This window comes from Choloepus didactylus, chromosome X (genome assembly GCF_015220235.1).
Source record: "Choloepus didactylus isolate mChoDid1 chromosome X, mChoDid1.pri, whole genome shotgun sequence".
NCBI lineage: Eukaryota > Metazoa > Chordata > Mammalia > Pilosa > Megalonychidae > Choloepus > Choloepus didactylus.
This window is the reverse complement of record NC_051334.1, coordinates 137,498,961-137,521,738: the sequence shown is the minus strand read 5'-3', so window position 1 is coordinate 137,521,738 and position 22,778 is coordinate 137,498,961. Positions and strand designations below refer to the sequence as shown.

At 50.9% G+C, this 22,778-nt stretch overlaps 1 long non-coding RNA gene across 1 annotated transcript in view; it reads right to left on the bottom strand.

Annotated features, from left to right (window-relative positions):
* The window catches only part of LOC119522765, a 159,122-nt gene that overhangs the window by 77,375 nt on the left and 58,969 nt on the right, over nucleotides 1-22,778 (bottom strand). The window lies entirely within an intron of this gene.

Sequence of the window (22,778 nt, the reverse complement as noted above, 5' to 3'; positions counted from 1 at the left end):
CCTCAGAGAAGGTGCCACAGGATTTGCAAACAAGATCCTCTTGATGGCGGTGTTGCACCAGAAAGGCAAACCTGCCCTTTTCCCTGGACCTGTCCCACCGCCCTTTGAAAATGAAAAAACGCCAACCAGTCCACAAGTGCACTATGCAAAGATGGCTGCTCAGCTTGGCCACCTCTCAATTGCCCACCAGCACATCTTCAAAACACCTCATGCCTAAATAAAAATATATATTTGGGGCCCCACCAAAGAGCTGGGGGAGCATGCAGAGGTGTTGGACTTCCTCACCTGGCTTGTTGCCAATGTTCTCAGAAACGTTGGAGACTGATGGCTTCATGTGCTGAGCCCTCTCTCTTGGGGACTGCCCCTACAAAGCTTGTTACTGCAAAGGAGAGGCTAAACCTGCTTATAATTGTGCCTGAGAGTGTCCCCGAGTGCCTCTTTGTTGCTCAGATGTGGTCCCCTCTCTCGAACTAAGCCACTTTGGTGGGTGACCTCACTGCCCACCCCTCTACATGGGACCTGACTCCCAGGGTTGTAAATCTCCCTGGCAACGCAGGATATGACTCCTGGGGATAAATCTGAACCAAGTATCATGGGATTGAGAACATCTTGACCAAAAGGGGAATGCAAAATGAAACTAAATAAAGCTTCAGTGGCTGAAGGATTTCAAATCTAGTCGAGAGGTCACTCTGGAGGACATTCTTACGCACTATATAGGTAACACTCTATAGGTTTAATATATTGGAATAGCTAGGCATAAGTACCAGAAACTACCAAACTCCAAGCAAGTAGCCTTGACTCTTGAAGATGATTGTATAACAATGTAGATTACAAGGGGTGACAATGTGATTGTGAAAACCCTGTGGAATGTACTCCTTTTATCTAGTGTATGGATGGATGACTAGAAAAATGGGGACAAAATCTTAATGAAAAATAGGGTGGGATGGATTGGGGGTGATTTGGGTGTTCTTTTTTATTTTTCTTTTTTATTCTTATTCTGATCTTTTCTGGTGTAATGAAAAGGTTCAAAAATAGATTGGGGTGATGAATGCACAGCTATATAATGGTACTGTGAACAGTTGATTGTACACCATGGATGATTCTATGGTATGTGGAAATATCTCAATAAAACTGAATTTTAAAAAAACAAACAAAAAAAAACCTAAAAAACCATAACTCATGCCTGACCTGTCCCCGTGCCTGCGTGTTTGAGCTCCAACACAACAAGATGGATGGTGCCCCAGTGAGGTCCATAGTTTATGGCCCTCAACCAATCCTTGTCTTTCTTCCTGGCACTGCAGGTGGCTTGGGTCCTGTAGTCCGGGAAGGAGTCTGGATGCACAAGTGGGCCCGGACACTTGACCAGCCTCCCCCAAAGAGCATCACCCATATCCCCACACACACGAAGCCCACGCCAAAATGTGTCCAACAACGCCTTGGGAGCAGGTTCACTGAGGCATGCCGACAGCTCCTTGAAAGGTCAGCTTGACTGCGAGGTCTCAAGGAGCCACACAGAGAGGGGCAGCCAACACACAGGGAGAGAAGGAAAGGTGAGGTGTCTGTGGAAGGGCAGGATAAGGAACCCGTTCACCAAGGTTGGCGCTCATGGTCACACTGTGTTTTCTGCTGCCCATTGTATGGATGCCTTGACCAGTGGGACAGCTGGTGGCCATCCCGTTCATCGCCACATGGCTGATGTCAATCCCCAGACACCTGGCCCCACTGAGCTTGGAAAGCAAGACACAAAGTAGTGCAAGTGCATGGGTGAGTCCCTACATGTTTCTACGGTTGGAAAGCTTGGAAACCCAACGTGACCTTAGACGTCTTAGCCTTCTTTTACCTTTGCTTTCCTTTTACCTTTGCTTTCCTTTCTGCTTTCCTTCCTTTGCTTTCCTTTCTGCTAGCCCAGGGAGAGTAGAAAAGAATGGTTGCAGGGCATTCCAGGACTGCAACCACTCACCCTTAACATATGGCCAGAAAGGAAGCGGAAAGCAATGCAAAAATAGGTAGGGAGAGGAAACCAGACCCAAGGACAATGGATCTGACACGAAGAAGGTGTCCTTGGAAGAACCCATGGAATGACGCCATGCCCCCAACACGCCATGGGCTGCAGACGCGAAGTATTGGGAACCATCAACCAAAACCTGTTTCCCTTTACTGTCTTCTTATGTCTGACCACAGCACAGTTGATCTCTCCAATGTCAGGGCCGAAGTGATTTGGTGCATTTTGAAAATGGTTCCCAAATCCCTATGGAGACACACAGAGACCAATGCACAACAGGACCCCCCTCTGGTTTTTCAGCCTATAGGGAGAGGAAAATCACGGGTTGATGGAAGTCCTGCTTCTCTGTCCTCGGGGTATAGAACTACGCCCAATGGGAAGGGTGTGCTTGTGTAGGCACCAGAGGAAGGTCTATTCCGCCAATGTCCCTGCAGACACAGGTAGAGAAGGCTGGACGCGGATACCTGCACACATATCCCTTGGACTCATGGAAGATGGTCCTCCTGAGAATTCAATACTTGAGAAAATTTTTTACTTTTTTCACTCCCTATCATAGGACCAGCATTTCGAAAGGACACAGATCTGCTCTGAGAGAAGGATGAAAAGTCTCTCCAACAGTTGAAGAACAAGCCATCCCACCAGCCACCACTGGAGCACCCTTTGGTGTTTCCTGATTTGGTGATGCTAACAAGGGAAGCAGAGGATACCCCCATGATGAGAGTCCAATGCTCGGGTGGGACAGCACTTCCCTGCAAACTCAGTAGTGCCAGTCAATGGAGCCCAATAGCCCCATCCTTTGAATTTTGCCATTGGTTTTCCGGAGCCATCCTGCAAGATACTCCTCCAAACCACAGACACGCCTTTAGGGTTTCAGATGGTCTGACACTACCCGTCCCCCTAGACTCAGGTATGCTTCTGTGGCCCATGGGAAAGGAAGGAAAGAGCCATGGGGCCAGGGACCACTCAGCAAAGGGGCAAGGTTCCACTGCTGCTTCTCTGTCACCTTGACCCACGCCCTCTCTTCGGACATGCTGAAGGTTTTGCCTAGGTCGACAACTCCCATGTCCAGCTGGTCCTTTGGAAGGCTCTCCAGAACCCTTCACAGATTACCAAAGCTGTATCAGGTGGGGCTGGAGACCTGGAGAGACAAAGATGACCTGGAAGGAGAGGGCATACCTTTCCATTTCCCTCCAGGTCCTGGTGTCATTTTATAGATGGTGACCCAGATCAGTGATGTCTGCCCCACTTGCATTGACTCACAGAACACTGAGAACAGGTCTTTGCATAAAGGGTTCCAACCGCCCAAGGTGGCTTTGCATGTGCCATTTCCCAGACTCAGGCTTCCGGCCTTTCCCCACTAGCTCCTTCTGATGAGGGCCTTTCCCTTCAGGGAAAGAATGGCCACCCTGTCATCTGGCCCTCCTGGTACTTGCTGACTCAATGGCGACTTCTCCCTAAGCTGGAAAGTGAAACATGAAGGTCCCACCTACTACACGGCCCCAGGCTTTCCACTGTGGGTTCAGGGGACATCCTCTGTTGTGGGGCTGAGGGTCTCCCTTAGCTAAGCCACCCTATCCTTCTAAGGGAATGTTCAGCAGTATATAGCGCCAGAGCACTTTGCCATGACTCCATGGAATCTGCTTCAGCAAGTGCCGCCCCAACATGGCAGCCACCAGACCCCGAGAATTGGCTTCCTATGTCTCACCGGCCTGGAGAGCTGGCTGTCCTTGCCTTCTCCCGCTGTCCGGCTCTGGAGCTCCTGCGACAGAAGACCTATGGCCAATATATCTCCTAGGTTTCACAGAAGACCAACACCGTGCAGGCCTCAGTCCTGTGTCCTGCCTGGGACCCTGAGTTGACTGCATTTCATGGCCTCCCCAGCAAGGTACCGGGATTGTTAAACAATATCCACTTGATGGCAGTATTGCACCAGATATGAAAAACTGCCTCCTCCCTGGGCCTCTCACTCCACCCTTTGAAAACGAAAAAAGGGCAACCAGTGTCCAACCTCTCTACAGCCAAGTGGCTCCTCAGCTTGGACACCTGTCAAGAGCCTGAGTTCCCATCTTCAGTTCCACAGGCCACTCCCCCCAACACAAAAGAATTACACCCTTGGGTGTCTGCTCTGCCTCATTCCTTGCAAGCGGATGGTGCCCCCGAGAGGCACCTACTAGGTGGACCTCTCTCCCTGGCACTGCAGGTGGGTTGGATCCTAAGGCACAGAAAAGAGTCTGGATGCAGAAATATGTCCAGACGCCTTGACAACCCTCACCCAAAGAGCAGTACGCCCACCCCCACACACCCACACATGAGCCACCCCACATCCACAGCCAACAACCCATGAGGAACACTGTCACTGGGGCATGCTGACAGATTCCTGAAAAGTCAGCTTGACTGTGAGGCCTCAAGGAGCCAGACACAGAGGGGAAGCAAATGACGCAGGGAACAAATGGTGCAGGTCCTCTGAAAAGGCAGGACAAGGCTCCCAAGCATCGGGCCAGGCTCTCACAGTCACGGGATATTTTCTGCTACCCATGGGATTGTCGCCTTGACCAGTGGGGCAGCCATGTAATCTTGAGAAACCTCACCCAAAAGAGATTTTGAAGGAAGTTGCAAAGTGGCATGAGGGCACCTGTGAGTCCCCATGTGCTTAGTTTGGCAAGGCTGGAAACCCAAAGTGAGCTTTGATGTCTTGGCCCTTCCTGAACTTTGGGTTGGCATGGTAGCCTATTTTGCTCCATGGGATGGATGCCTTGACTGGAGGAGCCCCCACAGAAACAGGAAGAGAGCACTGGACACGGATCCCTGTACACATATCCCTGGGACCAGAGGACTGGCCTCATGGAATTTCAACAGTTCCGGAAGTTTTCAATTTTCTTACTCCCCAACCTGGGACCACCATTTGCTAAGGACTCAGATCTCCTCCAAAGGTAGGGTGAGAAGCCTTTCAAACACTTGAAGAAAAGCCCATCATACAAGCCACCACTGGAGGGCCCCTTTGGTTTTTCCCAAATTGGCGATGCTACCAAGCAAGAAAGGATACCCCCATGGCGAGAGTATGCTGCTGAGGTGGGAAAGCACTTCTTGTGCTCGGTGCTGCCACTCAATATAGCCCAAAGGCTCAGACCTTTGAATTTTGCCATCGGTTTTCCTAAGCCATACTGCAAGAAACCACAGACCCGCACCTCAGGTTGCAGTTCTGACTGTACCTCTCTACCCGTAGACTCATGGTGTGCTCCTGAGGCCCATGGCAAATGAAGAAACGAGTAGAGGACTAACTGGACAAGGAAGTGCTGTGTCCCCCGCTGCTCGCTCTGTCACCTTGGCCCACAATGTCTCTTCTAAGAAGCAGAAGATTGTGCCTAGGATGATGCCCGTCATGTCAAGGAGGTCCTTTGATGTACCTGAACTCTTAACAGGGATTAGAGAGGACCCATGCATGCAGACCTGCAATCTAGAGACTCTGTTTGGCCAAGGTATTCGTGACACTTTTGCTTCAGTTCTGATCCCTGCACAGAGGCCTTCAAGCACAAGGAGAAGCCACCCACCCAAGACTCTGAAACACTTGAGGACTGCCATGGGTATCACCTCGCTTCAAGAAACACTCTGGATCCATTACACCTTAGCCACCAGAAAAAGGCCAACAGATGTGCATTGTCCTATAACTTGGTTGGACCTTGTGTGGTCTTCTTGCATCCAGGAAAATCTGTCACAGGTCCTATGATATTTAGGAGTCCACCTGCCTTCACATCACCAACAATGACCATACCTTGGCTGGAGCCTTGGGCCATATCCAGACAATCCTCTGCAATCCCTGGAGTCAGATCTGTGTCCCACATGACTCGAAGGTGTCAGCTAGGCCATCCTGCTAACACTCGGGCTGCACCCGTAATAGCCAGGTCCTCCTCCTTGGGAAGGCATCTGCAATGTCCCATGGCTGCTGTTTTCTGGGAGACAGGGCACCAAGAGCCTTGGCAGTGGGAACCAGTGAGATCGTGGAAGTCATAGCCTTGATCAGGGCTCGGCAGAGAAAGTCACAACCACATGTTCCTCCCACTCCACTGAACTTTTCAAACCATCTGGAACTGGGTGGGTTTCAGGTCTCCCACCCACACCCTCTACTCCACCTGTGCTGTGAATGAAATAGGAGGAGACTTGGACTTTGAGACATCCCTCTCAACTTAGGATCAAGGGTACAGGGCAGAGCTGAGCCAGAGAACATTGCCAGACAGGTTGCAGCAAGGAAAAGGAAAAGGATCCCAGAGGATCCCCTGGTGGCAGCAACAAGGATTGTCAAAAGTGCCCAAAAATTGCCTGGGGCTCCAGGAACTTAAACCTACTTCTCGGTCAGGGCAGACATACTAGATTGGGAGTTGAGCTCCAGGTGAGCATGTGTTTGCATGTATTTGTGTGTATGTGTGAGAATGTCTGTGATGGTGTGTGCTTTAATGAGCATGCTCAAATGGGTGGTGTCACCTAGACAAGGAGACTGGTCACGCAGAAGCACATCAAACACAAGTGCCCTTCGGGAGGCTCTACAGAACCCCTCACAGATGACCGAGGCTGTATCAGGTGTGGGCTTAAGATCTGGAGAGGAAAAGATGACTTTAAAGAAAGAAGGTCACATTGCCCTGCAGGCCCTGAAGTCATTTTGGGGATGGTGACCCAGAACCGAGATGTTTATCAATCTACCAATTCAGCTGCACTGGCCCATGCCACACTAGTTCTTCGGTCCTGGAGCACTAAAGACAGGCATTTGCAGGAATGCACCTGACCTCCTGGGATGGGACTGCAGATCCAGTTTCTTCATCCTATGCTTCGTGTCCTTCCTCACTGGATCCTCCTGGTGAGGGCTCCTTCCTTCTGTACCCTGCCCAATCCTGGGGCCTTCCTGGCACCTGATGTCCAGTGCCGATTTTCCTTGAGCTGGACAGGGAATCATGAAGCCTCTGCCTCTCAGGTGGCCGAGAGCTGCAGGGGACGTCTTCTGTTGGGGCTCACAGAGGCCCAGAGAGGCTCCCAGGGAACTGTGCCTCCCTTAGCCAACCTACCCTATCTTCCTAGGAGAAAGTGAGGCAGGAAATAATGCCAGGGCCCTTTGCTCTAGCTCCTTGGAAGCTGCCTCAGCATATCCCGCCCCAATATGGCTGCCACCGAGGCCCTGAGCCTTGGCTTCTCTTGTCCCACGCCCTGCACAGCAGGCTGTCAACGCCTTGTCCTGCTGCCGGGCTCTGGGGATTCAGAGGCAGGACGAGGCCCAAGGACGCATATCTCTGATATCTCACGGTAGCCCTGGATCTTGCTGGCCCGTCCTGTGACCTGCCTAGGACTCTGACTTGACTCCATTTCAAGGCATCCCCACAGAGCCTCGGGGATGGTGCCATAGGATTTGCAAACCAGATCCTCTTGATGGCAGTGTTGCACCAGAAAGGCAAACATGCCCATCTCCCTGGACCTGTCCCACCGCCCTTTGAAAACGAAAAAACGCCAACCAGTCCACAAGGGCATTACACAAAGGTGGCTACTCAGCTTGGCCACCTCTCAGTTGCCCATCAGCACATCTTCAAAACACCTCATGCCTGACCAGTCCCTGTGCCTACGTGTTCACACTCCTACACAAGGGGGATGGCACCCCAGCGAGGCACATAGTTTCTGGCCCTCAACCAATCCTTGCCTTTCTCCCTGGCACCGCAGGTGGCTTGGGTCCTGTAGCACAGCAAGGAGTTTGGATGCACAAGTGTGCCCGGACACTCTTCCAGCATCCCACAAAGACCATCACACACACACCCACAGACACAAAGCCCACTCCAAACTCTCCCACCAATGCCTTGGGACCAGGGTCACTGAGGCATGCTTACAGCTCCCAGAAAGGCCACCTTGACTGCAAGGTCTCTAGGAGCCACACAGAGAGAGGCAGCCAACACACACTAGGAGCGAAGGTTGAGGTGTCTGTGCAAGGGCAGGATACGGAACCTGCACACCAGGTTTGGCGCTCAAAGGCGCACTGCCGTTTCTGCTGCCCATGGTATGGATGCCTCGAACAGCAGGACAGCTGGTGGCCATCCCTTTCATGCCCCATCATGCCACCAGGCTAATGTCAATCTCCAGACACCTGGCCCCATCAAGCTTGGAAAGGAAGACACAAAATGGCGTGAGTGCATAGGTGAGTCCCTACGTGTTCCTTCATTGGCAAGCTTGGAAACCCAACATGACCTTAGATGTCTTAGCCTTCTTTTTTTTTTATTTTGAAATAAATTCAAAGTTATAGGAACAGTTGCAAAAACACTACTAACCCCATACACAGAATTCCATCATACCCTGACCCCCCTCTCCCGAAAGCTCAATCCACCAACTTTAACATGCTGTCACATCGCTATTTCTTTCCCTCCCTCCCTATCATTCATCATCTATTGCTCTGTCTTCTGAACATATGAGAGCTAGCTGCACACATCCTTGAACATACACTATAATTCACATATACACTTCCCATGAACAAGAACATTCTTTTATGCAATCCCATTAAGCGCAGCTAAGAAGTACAAGAGATTCAACAATGATACGAAGCTTACATTCTATATTTCCTTTTCCTTATGTCTCAACTGTGTCCCTTTGAGCCACCTGTCCTCTATCCTCAAATCCCATCCAAGTTCATCCTTGGCATTCAATTGTCATCTATTTTGACTGTCTTTTTTTTTTTTTTCAATTGTGGAAACATATATACAGCCTAAATCTTCCCATTCCACCCCCTCCCTAATCTTCTACTAGTGGGATTAATCACATTTAGAATGTTGTAATGCTCTTTCCCACCATCCATTACTAGAAATTTCCCTTCACCTCAAACAGCAACCCTACACTCATTTCTTAACTCCCCATTGCCCCTTCCCCCATTTCTCTTAAGCCAAACTCTACTTTTCATCTCTATGGTTATATTCTCTGATAATTTCTTTGTGCTTACTGTGGGGCTTAAAATTAACCTCTTAAATTCATATCAATCTTGTTTTTCTTTGATACCACCTTCACTTCAATAGGACACATTAACTATGTTCCTATACTCCTCCATTCCCCCTTTATATATTTGTCTAAAATTACATATTTTACATTGAGTTCAAAACTACTGATTTTTCATTAGAGTTTGTGTATTTTATATCATGTAGGAAGTAAATAGTGGAGTTACAGTTCAAAAATTATTGACTTCTATTTGTATTCCATTGTGGTTGCAGAATGTGCTTTGAGTATATTCAATTTTTTTTTTTTTTTAATTTCTTGAGGCTTGTTTTATGTCCAAGCTTATGGTCCCTTCTGGAGAAAGATCCGTGATCACTGGAGAAAAATGAGTGTCCTGGTGATTTGGGATGTAAGGTACTATACGTCTGTTAAAATTCTCTATATCTCTTTCTCCTTTCTTTGTTTCTCTGTTGGTAGGGCTCCCTTTAGTATCTGAAGTAGGGCAGGTCTTTTATTGGCAAACTCTCTCAGCATTTGTTTGTCTGTGAAAAATTTAAGTTGTCCCTCAAATTTGAAGGAGAGTTTTGCTGGATAAAGTATTCTTGGTTGGAAATTTTTCTCCCTCAGAATTTTAAATATGTCATACCACTGGCTTCTCACCTCCATGGTGGCCGCTGAGTAGTCACAACTTAGTCTTATGTTGTTTCCTTTGTACGTGGTGAATTGCTTTTCTCTTGCTGCTTTCAGAACTTGCTCCTTCTCTTCAGTATTTCACAGTCTGATCAGAATATGTCTCGGAGTGGGTTTATTTGGATTTATTCTATTTGGAGTTCGCTGGGCATTTATGCTTTGTGCATTTATATTGTGTATAAGCTTTGGGAAGTTTCCCCAACAATTTCTTTGAATACTCTTTCTAGACCTTTACCCTTCTCATCCCCTTCTGGGACACCAATGAGTCTTAAGTTTGGACGTTTTATTTTATCTATCGTATCCCTGAGATCCATTTTGATTTTTTCGATTTTTTTCTCCATTCTTTCTTTTGTTCTTTCATTTTCTGTTCTGTGGACTTCCAGGACACTGAGACATTGTTCAGCTTCCTCTAGTCTTGTATTGTGAATATCCAGAGTCTTTTTAATTTGGCCAACAGTTTCTTTTATTTCCATAAGATCTTCTATTTTTTTATTTACTCTTGCAATGTCTTCTTTATGCTCTTCTAGGGTCTTCTTCATGTCGCTTATATCCTGGGCCATGGTCTTCTTGATGTCCTTTAAATCCTTTGCCGTGTTTTCATTCCTCGATTGTAGTTCTTTGATTAATTGTGCGAGGTACTGTGTCTCTTCAGATATCTTGATTTGTGTGTTTGGAGTTGGAATCTCCATATCGTCTGGTTTTATAATATGCATTAAGATTTTCTGTTGTTTTTGGCCTCTTGGCATTTGCTTTGCTTGATAGGGTTCTTTCAAGTTGTAAAAAAAAATACCTATCTAATTTTTCAGAAACACAGTTTGGTGGCGTACACTTTCTCTAACTAACCAGCAGACGGTGTCTGTGAGTCACCTTTACCCCTCAAGTCAGTTCTCCACCTTGTCCCCGCAGTGTGTGGGGAAATGATTCTTGTGGGGTTCAGTTGGAGAACTCAGTTTGGGTGTGTTGCTGGAGCCGTCCGCCCTGAACGTGGGGCGTGTGTATGGGTGGCCAGGGAGGAAGGACAGCTTTAATATTCAAATCCCCCAGGTTCCTGGAGATTCAAGGCCGCCGCAAGAGGCTAAGCCTTCATTTCATTTCAGCCCCAGACCCTCTCTCTCACTGTCCCACAAACCACCGGACTTGGCATAGTGTCCCTGGGTTCTCCGAGCGGGTCCCCCCGCCCAGCCACGATCCTCCAGGAGCTCAGCCGAGGGAATGCTGTGCTACGTCACCAGTGCGCGCCGACCCTCAAGGGAAGCCCCGGGTCGCCAGGCCGTGTTGGGGCGCTTTCAGCCTGAAGCAAAGATGGCCGAACAGGACGTCTCCACACCCCCCTCCTCGCACAGTTCCTCCTTCCCAGCTCCGGGACAACTGGCGGGGCTCTGGGCTGAGGGCAAGGCCCCAGGCAGGAGTTTATCCAGCCCTCCGGGGAGCCAGCTGCTAGCCATGGGGTTTCTTTCTGCTTCCGGCTCTCCCCTCCATTCCCCTGGCCCCAAGGGTATCTGCAGCGGGCTATCTTCCAGGCCAGACACCAAGAGGCCGGCCCAGCCCCCTCTTGCAGTGTTTTACTGCGTGGTTCCCACTATTGCAGCTGCAGCCGCTCCTGGGTTTTTCCCTTTTTTTTTTTAAGGAGCCCGTCGGTCTCCAAACGCCAAACCCTGGCTTCCCCAGACCGCCGCGTGGCTGCAGGTCTTCCAGCCAGCTTACTCACTCGTTTCAGAATGCAGACTCCCGGTTTCACCAAGTATATGGCCCCTGTGGAACTAACAGACCTCGTCCATCTGGCGCATCGCTGTAACTGGTATTCTGGGTCACTTTCTGGTTTTTATCTAGTGTTTTTCACGGAGGTGTCTTTTTGCCCTGTCTCACTAGCCGCCATCTTAGTCCCCCAATCAGCCTTCTCTGACTTTTGCTTTCCTTTCCGCAAGGCTGGGGCGACTAGAAAAAGAATGTTTCAGGGCATTCCAGGACTGCAACTGCTCACCCTTAGCATATGGCCAGAAAGGAAGGGAAAATGAACGCACAAATACATAAAAAGAGGAAACCAGGCCAAGGACAACGTATCTGACACCAAGAAGGCATCCTTGGAAGAACCTATGGAACAACGCCGTGCCCCCAACACACTATGGGCCTCAGATGCTCCGTACTGGGAACCATCAACCAAAACCTGCTTCCCTTCACTCTGTCTTCTTAGGTCTCACTACAGCACAGTGGATCTCTCCATAGATAGGACTGAAGACATTTCGTGCGTTTTTGAAAATGGTTCCCGAATCCCTATGGAGACATGCAGAGGCAAATGCACAGCGGGCCCCTCCCCTGGTTCTCCAGCCTAGAGGGAGAGGCAAGTCACAGGTTGATGGAAGTCGTGCTTCTCTGTCCTTGGGGTATACAACTAGGCCCAACAGGAAGGGTATGCCTGTGTGGGCACAAGGGGAAGGTCTATCCCCCTGAAGTCTCTGAGGACACAGCAAGAGTGCTGGACGCGGATACCTGTGCACATATCTCTTGGACTCATGGAGGATGGTACTCATGGAAATTCAACACTTGAGGAAATTTTTTACTTTATTTATTGCCCATCATGGGACCAGCATTTCCAAAGTCTCAGATATGCCCCGACAGCAGGGTGAAAAGCCTGCCCAACAGTTGAAGAACAAGCCATCCCACCAGCCACCACCAGAGCATCCTTTTGTCTTTCCCGATTTGGCGATGCTACCAAGGGAGGGAGAAGACACCCCCATGGTGAGATCCCAATGCTCAGGTGGAACAGCACTTCTTGGTGACCTCGGAGGTGCCAGTCAATGTAGTCCAATGGCCCCGTCCCTTGAATTTCACCATTGGCTTTCCCAACCCATCCTTCAGTGTACTTGTCCTCCAAACAACAGACACGTGTCTTGGCTTTCAGATGGTCTGACATTAACTGTCCCCCTAGACTCGGGTATGCTTCAGAGGCCCACAGGAAAGGAAGGGAAGAGACAGGGTCCGACCGGAAAAGAAAGGGGCAAGTGTCCACAACTTCTCTTCTGCCACCTTGACCGACGCCATCCATCTCTTCTGATTTACAGAAGGTTTCGTCGAGGTTGACACCCTCCATGTCAAGCTGGTGCTTTGAGGGTTCCTGCACACAGATGGGGGATTAGAGAGGGCCCCTTCATGCAGACCTGCAAATGAGAGTCTCAGTTTTGCCAAGGTATTCGTGCCACATTTTCCTCAGTTCCAATCTCCACACAGGGGCCTTCATATTTTCCTAGCACAAGTAGGAGCCGCCCACCCAAGATGCCAAAACACCAAGGAGTAGCCAGGGGAATCACCTCATGATAAGAGACTCTCCTGAACTTTTGCTCTTGGACTGAGACATGAAGGCCCATGGAGACGCAATGCTCTGAAACTTGGTTGGGTCTCATGTGGTCTTCCTCGCATCCATGGAAGTCTGAGTCACAGGGCCCACAGTATTCTGGAGCCCATCTGCCTTTATTTCTCTGATGATATCCATACCCTGGCTGAAGCTTTGGGCCATAACCACAGCATCCTCTGCAATCCCTGGAGCAAGGTCTGTGTCCCCCATGACTTGAGGGTGTCAGCGACATCATCCTCCCAGCCCTCAATTTCCATCTATATTAGGCATGCCCCCCTCTTGGAAAGTCATCTGCAGTATCACATGGCTACTCTGTTTTCAGGAAGAGTGTCTTTGCCAGCCCCGATTCAAGGGCAGGGCTTGGGGTTCACCCAGACAAGGAGGTGGGACTCTAGAAGTGTTTCAAGCCACCCGCCCTTCGGGAGGCTCTCCAGAACCCGTCACAGATTACCAAAGTGATATCAGGTGTGGGCTAGAGACCTGGAGAGACAGAGGTGACCTGTAAGAAGGAGAGGGCATACCTTCCCATTGCCAACCATGCCCTGGCGTCATTTTGTGGATGGTGACCTAGATCAGTGATGTCTGCCACACTTGGCATTGACTGCCAGAACACTGAGAACAGGTCTTGACACCAAGGTTTCCAGCTGCACATGGGGGTTTACAGGTGCCACTGCTTAGGCCCAGACATCAGGCCCTTCCACACTGGCTCCTTCTGCTGAGGGCCTTTCCCTTCTAGGCCAGGATGGCCACCCTGCCGACTGGCACCTCCTGGCCCCATGGCTACTTTTCCCTAAGCTGGACAGTGAAACGTGAAGATCCCACTTTCTACATGGCCCCAGGCATTCCACTGTGGGTTCAGGGGAGGTCTTCTGTTGTGTGGCCCAGGGTCTCCATTACCTAAGCCACCCTGTCTTTCAAAGAGAATTTGCAGCAGTAAAAACACAAGAGCACTGTGCTCTGTCTCCTTGAAAGCTGCTGCAGCAAGTCCCGCCCCAACATGGCGGCCACCAGGCCATGAGCATTGGCTTCCTGTGTCCCACTGGCCAGGACAGCTGGCTGTCCCTGCCTTCTCCTGGTGTCTAGCCCTAAAACTACTGCAACAGGAGGAGGCCTACACCCAACATATCTCCTAGGTTTCATGGGAGATTGACACCGTGCAGGCCTTAGTCCTGTGTCCTGCCCGGGACCCTGAGCAAGGTACAGGGATTGTTAAACAACAACCACTTGATGGCAGTATTGCACCAGATATGAAAAACTCTTTTATCACTGGGGTCTCCCTCCGTCCTTTGAAAACAAAAAAACGGCGAGTGTCCAACCTCACTATAGCCAAGGGGCTCCTCAGCTTGGCCACCTTCCCATAGCCTTCTTACCCATCTTCAATTCCCCAACCACCCCTCCCCACGCACTCATGGGATCTACACCCATGGGTGTCTGTTTCGCCTCCGGAGCAAGCGGGATGGTGCCACAGCGAGGCCCCTACTACATGGACCGCTCTAACTGGCATTGCACTTGGGCTAGATCCCAAGGCACAGAAAGGAGTCTGGATGCAGAACTGTGCCCAGACACCTCTACAACCCTCACCCAAAGAGCAGTTTGCCCGCTCCCACACACCCACACAAGAGCCCCCCCACGCCCATGCCCACCAGCCCCTGAGGAACTCTGTCACTGGGGAATGCTGACAGCTTCCAGAAAGGACACCTTGATTTTGATGTCTCAAGAGGCCAGACACAGATGGGCAGCAAATGACACGGAGTGAAGTGTGCCGGTCCTCTGAAAAGGCAGGACAAGGCTCCCAACCACTGAGCCAGGCTCTCATAGTCACAGGACGTTTTCTGCTACCTGTGAGATCTTCACCTTGACCAGTGGGGCAGCCATGTAAATCTAGAGATATCTGAACCAAATAGCTATTGTAAAGAAAGTCGCAACGTGGCCTGAGGGCACCTGTGAGTCCCCACATGCTTTGATTGGAAAGGCTAGAAACCCAAAGTGACCTTAGACATCTTGGCACTTCCTGACCTTTGGGTTGGCAAGGTCACCTGTCATTTTTGCTCCATGGGGTGGACATCTTGACTCAAAGATGGTCCTCATTGAAATTCAACACTTGAGGAAATTTTTTACTTTGTTCACTGCCCATTATCGGACCAGCATTTCCAAAGGACTCAGATCTGCTCTGAGAGCAGGGTGAAAACCCTGTCCAACAGTTGAAGAACAAGCCATCTCACCAGCCACTGCTGGAGCATCCTCTAGACTTTCCCGATATGGCGATGTCGGGACAGCTCCGGTGGGACAGCACTCCTCTGCGACCTAGGTGGTGCCAGTCAATACAACCCAATGGCACCATCCTTTGAATTTCGCCCTTGGTTTTCCCAAGCCATCCTGCAAGATACTTGTCCTCCAAACCACAGACACATCTCTAGCGTTTCAGATGGTCTCACACTACCTGTCCCCCTAGACTTGAGTATGCACCTGAGGCCCACGGGAAAGGAAGGAAAGAGCCAGGGACCGACCGGCAACGGAAGGGGCAAGTGTCCACCGCTGCTTCTTTGTCACCTTGATCCACACCGTCTCTTCTGACATTCAGAAGGTTTCACCTAGGTCCATACCCTCAGCATAGAGCTGGTCCTTCGAGGGTTCCTGCACTCAAATCTGGGATTAGAGAGGGCTGCTTCATGCAGACCTGCAAACTAGTCTCCATTTTGCCTATATATTGGCGACACATTTGCCTCAGTTCCAATCTCTGCACAGAGGCCTTCATATCTTCCTAGCACAAGAAGGAGCCACCTACCCAAGATGATGAAACACCCAAGGAGTAGCCAAGGGCATCGCCTCATGTTAAGAGACTACCAATCCTTTGTTCCTAGACTGATTCAAGAAAGGCCGATGGAGATGGAATGTTTGGAACCTTGGTTGGGCCTCGTTGGGTCTTTCTCGCATCCAGGAAAGTCTGAGTCACAGGGCCCACAATATTCCGGATCCCACCTGCCTTTACATCACTGTGGGTAACATACCCTGGCTAGAGCCCCGGGCCACATTCACAGCATCATCTGCAAACCCGGTAGCCAGGTCTGTGTCCCACATGACTTGAGGGCAACAGCAATGTCATCCTCCTGCCCCACAGCCTTCATATATATTAGCCATGTCCCCTGCTTGGGAAGACATTTGCAGTGCCACGCGGCTGATCGATTTTCAGAAAGAGGGACTCTGCCGGCCACTATTCAAGGGCAGGGCTTGGGGGGTCACCCAGGCAAGGAGGCAGGCCTGTGGAGGTGTTCCAAGCCACATGGCCATCGGGAGGCTCTCCAGAACACCCCACATATTACAAAAGTGACATCAGGTGTGGGCTGGAGACCTAGAGAAACAGAGGTGACCTGGAAGAAGGAGTGGGCATATATTCCCATTGCACTCCAGGTTCCGGCATCATTTTGTGGATGGTGACCCAAATCAGTGATGTCTCCCACACATGGCATTGACTCCCAGAACACTGAGAACAGGTCTGCATGAAGGGTTCCAACCGCCCAAGGAGGCCTTGCATTGCCATTTCTTAGGCCCAAGTGTGGGGCCCTTCCTCACTGGCTCCTTCTGCTGAGGGCCTTTCCCTTCTGGGCCAGGATGGCCACCCTGTTGACTGGCACCTGCTGGCCCCATGGCTACTTCTCCCTAAGCTGGACAGTGAAATGTCAAGGTGCCACCGCCTACAGGGACCCGGGTTTTCCACTGTGGATTCAGGGGACGTCTTTTGTTCTGTGACCCAGGAACTCGCTTAGCTAAGCCTCCCTGTTCTTCCAAGGCAATCTTCAGCAGTAAACAGGGCCAGAGCACTTTGTCCTGTATCCTTGAAAGCTGCTTCAGGAAGTCCCACCCCAACATGGCGGCCACCAGGCCCTAAGCATTGGCTTCCTGTGTCCCATCAGCCAGAAGAGCTGGCTGCCCTTGCCTTCTCCAGCTGCCCGATTCTGAAGCTTCTGTAACAGGAGGCCTAAAGCCAATATATCTCCTATGTTTAATGGAGACCTGCACCATGCAGGCCTCAGTTCTGTGTCCTACCCCGGACCCTGACTTGACTGCATTCCATGGCCTCCCTAAGAACTTAAAGGGATTGTGAAATAACGTCCGCTTGATGGCAGTATTGCACCAAGATATGAAAAACTCCCTTATCACTGCGCCTCTTCCTCCACCCTTTGAAAATGAAAAAAGGGCAACCAGTGTCCAACCTCACTACAGCCAAGGAGCTCCTCAGCTTGGCTACCTTTCAATAGCCTGGTTGCCCATCTTCAGTTCTCCAGGCCCCCCACCCTGACACACACACCCATGGGATCTACACCCTTGGGTGTCTATTAGGCCTCCTTCCTAGCAAGCGGGATGGTGCCTCAGCGAGACTCCTCCTAGTTGGACCCCTATCCCTGGCCCTGCAGGTGGGTTGGATATTAAGGCACAGAAAGGAGTCAGGAAGCATAAATGTGTCCAGTCGCCTCTATAACTCTCACCCAAAGAGTAGTTCACCAGCCCCCATACATGCACACCTGAGCCGTCTCCCCCGTCTCCCACGCCCACCAACACAGGAGGAACACTGTCACTGGGGCATGCTTACAGATTCCCAAATGGTCAGCTTGATTGTTAGCTCTCAAGGAGCCAGAGACAGGTGGGCAGCAAATGACACATGCAGTGAAGGGTGCAGGTCCTGTGAAAAGGTCCTGTGAAAAGGCAGTAAAGGCGCCCGAGCATCGGGCCAGGCTCTCATAGTAACACGATCCTTTCTGCAACACGTGGGATGGTCGCCTTGACCAGTGGGCAGTTATGTAAATCTCGAGATATCTCAACCAATATAGCATGTAAAGGAAGTCACAAAGTGGCGTGAGAGCACTTGTGAGTCCTCACATGCTTGGATTGGAAAGGCTGGAAACCCAAAGTGAACTTAGACGTCTTGGCCCTTCCTGACTTTTGGGTTGGCAAGGCCGCCTGCCTATTATGTTCCATGGGATGGATGCCTTGACCGGGAGGAGACCCTGCAGAAACAGGCAGAGAGCACTGGACACGGATCCCTGTACACATATCATTGGGACTCACAGAGGATGGGCCTTATGGAAATTCAACAGTTCAGGAAGTTTTCAATTCCCTCACTCCCCAACCTGGGCCCAGCTTTTACCAATTACCCAGATCTGCCCCAAAGGTAGGGTGAGAAGCCTATCCAAAACTTGAAGAAAAACCCATCCTACCAGCTACCACTGGAGGGCTGCCTTGGTCTTTCCCGATGTGGCAATGCTACCAAGCAAGGAAGAGGGACAACCCCATGAGGAGAGTACTCTGCTCCAGGGGGAAAGCACTTCTTGTGCTTGGAGCGGCCAATCAACACAGCCCAAAGGCCCTGTCCTTCAAATTTTGCCATCGGTTTTCCCAAGCCATAGTACAAGAGACTTTCCTCCAAACCACAGTCCCGCATCTCGGGTTTCAGAAGGCCTGACTCCTCTACCCCTAGACTTGGAGTGTGCTCCTGAGGCCCACAGCAAATGAGGAAACAAGTAGAGGACCAACCAGCCAAGTAAGCGCTGTGGCTCCTGCCACTCACTCTGTCATGTTGGCCCACACTGTCTCTTCGGACGAGCAGAAGCTTCCACGTAGGATGATGCCCGTCATGTCAAGCAGGCCATTCGTCATGCCTGAATTCTTAACAGGGATCAGAGAGGACCCATGTATGCAGACCTACAATCTAGAATCTCTCTTCGGCCAAGGTATTTGTGACACTTTTGCTTCAGTTCTGATCCCTGCACAGAGGCCTCCTGGTACAAGGAGGAGCCACCCACCAAAGACTTCAAAACATTCTAGGACTTCCACGGGCATCACCTCGCTTCAGGAAAACGTCTCGATCCATTATCCCTTGGCCACCACAGGAAAGGCCCACAGATGTGCGATGGCCTGACGCTTGGTTGGGCCTTGTGTGGTCTTCTCACTTCCAGGAAAATCTGTCACAGATCCTATGGTATTCAGGACTCCACCTGCCTTCACTTCACCAACAATGACTGTAACTTGGCTGGAACCTTGGGCACCATCCACAGCATCCTCTATAATACCTGGAGCCAGGTCACACATGACTCGAGGGCATAAGCTACGCCATCCTTCTAACTCTCTGGCTGAACCCAAAATACCAAGGTCCTACTATTTGGGAAGGCACCTGCAATCTCACATGGCCGCTTTGTTTTCCGGGAGACAGGGCGTCAACAGCCACGGCGGTGGGGATCAGTGAGATCGTGTAAGTCAAAGGCTTGATCAGGGCTCAGCAGGGAAAGTCACGACCACAAGTTCCTTCCACTCCACTCAACTTTTCAAACCATCTGGAACAGGGCCTGTTTCAGGTCCCATACCCCCACCCCTCCTACACTGGTGCTGTGAATGAAACAGGCAGAGACTTGTACTTTCAGAAATCCCCATCAAACCAAGATCAAAGGTGCAGGGCAGAGCTAAGCAGGAGAACATCACCAGGCAAGTTGGAGCAAGGAAAAGGAAGAGGATCTCAGAGATTCAGCCCCCAGTGGCAGCAACAAGGATTCTCAGAAGTCCCCGAGAAATGCCTGGGACTCCACCACAGTAAACCTACTTCCTGGTCAGGGCGGACATACTTTATTGGGAGTGGAATCCCTGCCAAGCATGTCTTTGTATGTGTGAGAATGTCTGTGATTGTACGTGCTTTCACACACGTGCTGAAATGGGAGGTGTACCCAGACAAGGAGAGTGGTCACACAGAAGCATATCAAACCCAAGTGACCTTCAGGAGGCTCTCCAGAACCCCTCACGGATGACCATGGCTGTATCAGGTGTGGGTTTTTGACCTGGAAAGGGAGAGATGAGCTTAAAGAAGGAAAGGGCATTCCTCCCCATTGCCCTCCAGACCCTGAAGTCATCTTGGGGATGGGGACCCAGACCCGAAGTGTCTGCCAATTCAGCTGCCCTGGCTCTGGCCACACTTGGGGTTGCATCCTGGAGCACTGAGGACAGGCCTTTGCAGGAATGCACCTGACCTCCTGGTGCAAGTCCCGTTTCTTCACCCCAGGCTTCGTCCCCTTCCCCATTGGCTCCTCCTGATGAGTGCTGCTTCCCGCTGTAGCCAGCTGGTGACCCTGCGCAATTCCTCGGACCTTCATGGCACCTGCCATCCCAGTGCTAATTCTCCCTGAGCTGGACAGAGAATCAAAAAGCGTCCACCTCCCTCATGGCCCGGAGCTGCGTTCCACTGCCCGGTGCAGGGGAGGTCTGTTGGGGCTCACACGGTGGCCAAGAGAGGTTCCCAGGGACCTGAGCCTCCCTTAGCCGACCTACCCTATCCTCCTAGTGGGTGAGGCAGGAAACACTGCAAGGGCCCTTTGCTGTGGCTTCGTGGAAGCTGCCCCACCAAATCCACCCCCCACATGGAGGCTACCAAGGCCCTGAGCTTTGGCTTCCCAAGTCCCACAGGCCTGCAGAGCAGGCTGCCCACACCTTGTCCTGCTGCCCAGCTCTGGGGCTTCAGACGCGGGATGATGCCCAGGGACGCACATCTCTCATGTCTCACAGGACTTCTGGATTTTGCTGGCCCCTGTCCTGTATCCTGCCTAGGATCCTGACTTGACTCCATTTCAAGGTATCCTCACAGAGCCTCGGGGAAGGTGCCATAGGATTTGCAAACAAGATCCTCTTGATGGCAGTGATGCACCAGAAAGGAAAACCTGCACTTCTCCCTGGACCTGTCCCACCGACCTTTGAAAAGAAAAAAAAAAAAAACGCCAACCAGTCCACAAGGGCACTACACAAAGGTGGCTGCCAGCAGGGACACTTCTCAATTGCCCACCTGCACATCTACAAACCCACTCATGCTTGACCTGTCCCTATGCATGCAAATTCGAAATCCTACACTAGAGGGATGGCTCCCCAGCAAGGCCCATAGTTTCTGGCCATCAACCAATCTGTGCCTTTCTCCCTAGCACTGCAGGTGGCTTGGGTCCCAGAACCCAAGAAGGAGTCTATTCCCACACGTGGACCTGGATATTCTACCAGCCTCCCCCAAAGAGTATCACACATAACCGCCCAGCACACGAAGCCCAGCCCCCAAACTCGCCCATCAATGCCTTAGGACCAGGTTCACTGAGGAATGCCCACAGCTCCCTGAAAGGCCAGCTTGACTGTGAGGTCTCAGGGAGCCACACAGAGAGGGGCAGCAAACACACACAGGGAGAGAACTTTGAGGTGTCTGTGAAAGGGCAGGATAAGGAACCCGGGCACCAAGCTTGGCGATCATGGTCACATTCGCTTTTCTGCTGCCTATGGTATGGATGCCTCGATCAGTGGGACAGCTGGTGGCCGTTCCATTCATGCTCCATCTCGCCATATGGCTGATGTCAATACCCAGACGCCTGGCCCCAAAGAGCTTCGAAAGTAAGACACAAAGCGGCAAAAATGCACCTGTGAGCCCTTCGTGTTTCTATCGTTGGCAAGCTTGGTAAAACAACGTGACATTGGATGTCTTAGCTTTCTCTGACCTTTGCTTTCCTTTCCACAAGTCCGGGGAGCATGGAAAAAGAACGACTCCAGGGCACTCCAGGACTGTAACCACTTCACTTAGCATAGGGCCAGAAAGGAAGGAAAAAGGAACGCAAGAATAGGTAGACAGAGGAAACCAGACCCAAGGACAATGGATCTGACACCAAAAAGGCATCTTTGGAGGAACCCACGGAACGACACCGTTCCCCCAACCTGCCACAGGTCCCAGATGGTCCATACTGGGAACCGTCAACCAAAACCTGCTTCCCTTCACTCTGTCTTCTTAGGTCTGACCACAGCACAGTGGATCTCAACAAACGAAGGACCGAAGTGAGGTGATGCATTTATGAAATTGGTTCCCAAATCCTTATGGAGACACACAGAGACAAATGCACAACAGGCCCCTCCTCTGTTCTCCAGACTAGAGAGACAGGCAAGACACGGGTTGATGGAAGTCCTGTTTCTCGGTCCTCAGGGTGTAGAACTAGGCCCAAAGGGAAGGGTGTGCTTGCGTAGGCACCAGGGAAATGTCTATTCCACCAAAGTCCCCAGGGACACAGGCAGAGAAGGCTGGAAGCGGATCCCTGCACACATATCCCTTGGACTCATGGAGGATGGTCCCCATGGATATTAAATACTAGAGGAAATTTTATACTTTCTTCACTCACCATCATGGGAAAAGCATTTTGAAAGGACACACACCTGCTCTGAGAGGAGGATGAAAAGCGTGTCCAACAGTTGAAGAACAAGCCATCCCAACAGCCACCACTGGAGTATCCTTTTGTATTGACCGATTTGTTGATGCAAACAAAGGAGGCAGATGACACCCCCATAGCAAGAGTTTAATGCTTGGGTTGGACAGCACCTCCCTGCAACCTCAGTGGTGCCAGTCAATGCACCACAATGGCCCCATCCTTTGAATTTCGCCATTGGTTTTCCCAAGCCATCCTGAAAGACATATGTCCTCCAAACCACAGACACATGTCTAGGGTTTCAGATGGTCTGACAATACCTGTTCCCCTAGACTTGGGTAAGCTTCTGAGGCCCAAGGGAAAGGAAGGACAGGGACACGGGGCCAGGGACCGACCAGCAAAGAAAGGGGCAGGGGTCCACCGCTGCTTCTTTGTCACCTCGACCTATACTGTCTCTTCGGACATGCTGAAGGTTTTGCCTAGGTCTACACCTCCCATCACAAGCTGGTCCTTTGAGGGTTCCTACATTCAGATCCAGGATTACAGAGGGCCCCTTCATGCAGACTTGCAAACTAGAGTCTCCATTTTGCCAAGC